This window comes from Schistocerca nitens, chromosome 7, assembly GCF_023898315.1.
Source record: "Schistocerca nitens isolate TAMUIC-IGC-003100 chromosome 7, iqSchNite1.1, whole genome shotgun sequence".
Lineage (NCBI taxonomy): Eukaryota > Metazoa > Arthropoda > Insecta > Orthoptera > Acrididae > Schistocerca > Schistocerca nitens.
Window position 1 is genome coordinate 306,566,520 of NC_064620.1, and position 2,500 is coordinate 306,569,019.

Here is a 2,500-nt window from a genome sequence, read left to right on the forward strand (position 1 = left end):
GGGGACAACCCCGGGTTATTTGCTTGGACACCACAGCCCCGGGAGCCGCGATCCTTGCCAATCTATTATTACAGTAGGCCTCCAGACATCGATACAGCGGCCCAGGGCACTCAATCTCGCGCAAACGCGAGAAGAGCGCCGGCCACCATAGGTTGTCGAAGGCCCCTGAAATATCCACCATAATACCCAGAACATACTTCGCACTGGCTGAGTGGACAGCCCGAGACACCTCATTGATCGCGTCCTGTGTGGAGCGACCCTTACGGAATCCGAACTGCCGATCACTCATGCCATGCAAAGCCCTGTGGCTCAAGAGTCTGTCAGTGAGCAACTTCTCGAAAGCTTTCCCCAGCACGTCCAAGAGACAGATCGGTCGATAAGACTTAGGCGACTGCGGATCCTTATCAGAGCCCTTCTTTATTATCACCACATCCGCAATTTTCCATCTACTTGGATAAGCACCCAGTTGTAGACATGTGTTGTAAACTTTGACCAGATCTGGAGCAAGCTGAGGGGCGAGATATTGCAGTATTTCCACCGGCAACCCGTCAGGACCGGGCGCTTTCTTCCTGGTAAAAGAATGGAGCACTGCTACCACCTCCTCAAGAGAGAAGGGATACACGTGTGCTCCATTTTCATATGGTTCCAATAACTCTGCTCGTATTGCCCGCTGCTCCTCGGTATCCTCCTCAACGACGTCGTCCGGCAACAAAACTTCCATCAGAACATTAGCGGTCTCTTCCCATGTCTTAGTGCACCGCCCATTTTCCAGCTGCAGAGTAGACAGCATCGTGGGAGATCTGATCTTCTCTCTTACAAGCTTGTACGGGACCCCCCAGGGGTCCAATCCAAGCTGCTCATTTACGAAGTTCTGCCATGACTGCCGTCTTAGACGTTGTACGGACTCCTGGTATCGAGCCTTGAGGCGACGGTAAATCCTTAAGTGGTACTGTCTTTCTTCTTGTGTGAAGCCCCTTTGGTAGTTGCTTCTTGCCCGCCTGACAGATCGCCTGAGCTCGCTCAGCTCTGGGGACCATGGAGTAGCCTGTTTGCGAACAAACCTTGCCACCCGAGGAACGGACGTAGCAATAGCCGCCTCAATAGATGCCACTATTTCGTCTACCGCTTCATCCACATTATGTATCGCCTCCTCTGATCCATACCCTGGAGGACGAAACTCCTGTACCAGCCGGTTCCAATCCGTCTTACGATAATTATAACGCTCTTCCCAGTCCCCAAGAACTTCTTCAACTTCCATATTGTAATCAAAGAAAATACAATTATGGTCACTAACAGTAAAATTACTTACAACTCTCCAGTTTCTGACGTGCGGTGCTGCACTTTGAGATGCAAGCGTAACATCTATATTGGAAACTGCGCCCGCCCTACCTGAAAAGGTAGGCGGAAAGCCAGGTTGGTTTATAACATCTAATTGCATCTGCATTATGAGATTCTCCAACTCAACACCCCGCTCATCCTGTTCCACACTAAACCACAATGGGGACTTTGCATTAGCGTCCATACATACAATAACCGGCTTTCCTTGTAACATTCTTAAGATCCAATCCAACTGATTTAGAAATCCCGTGATATGGTGTCTAAATTGACAATATATATTAACAAGAAATACTAAATGTGACATCAAGTTAAGTTCAACAACAATTACGTGATCATTACAGAATTGTGTTAACACAGTTGTTCTAATCAGCCTGTTCAGAACTACAACAGCGCTCATGGGATTCTCACCGGAGAATACCACTTGCGCAGTTGCAGGAAATCCAGGAATCCGACCAGCACAGGAGGCAGGTTCTTGAATTGCTAAAATGTCTAACATGTCATCTTCCGCAATCCTTCTTAACTCTTGCGTAACCAAATGGCTACGCATTGCATTTATCTGTAATACCTTAAAACTCCCCATCACCCAGGGGGGTAAAAAACATGCAGGCGACTGGCGGGCCAAGGTTTCGAGAGATCTGCAACGTTTCTACCGTACATTTTAACCATATCTCGGTATATTTTTTCGAGATCAAATTTACGACCCCGCCTGGCAAATACCTGCTCCACCAGTTCCTTTAAATCATCAGATTGCGATGGAATATTTGCCACGTGCAAACTTATACAATCCACGTCCTCCAAGGCTGGATAAGTGATGTCTTGGCCATATCTATGTCCAGTCCGAACAAGCTGCCTCAGTGCAACAGTTAACAACACCGGCTCCTCAAGCCTGGCTAGCCGCAACTTATGTTCAAAATCATTATACACGTCTCCAGGACCAACTGCATTATACGAAGTGCTTGCACCATTCAACTTTGCACTATTTACAATATTTACATTAGATCTACAGCTACTACCATCACCACCACCTTCTTCAGTAGGAACTGTACTCGAACTTACACTATTTACAATATGTACATTTGATCTACAACTACTACCACCACCACTACTACCACCACCACCACCGTCTTCATTAGGGACTGTACTCGCATCTTGATCTGTACAC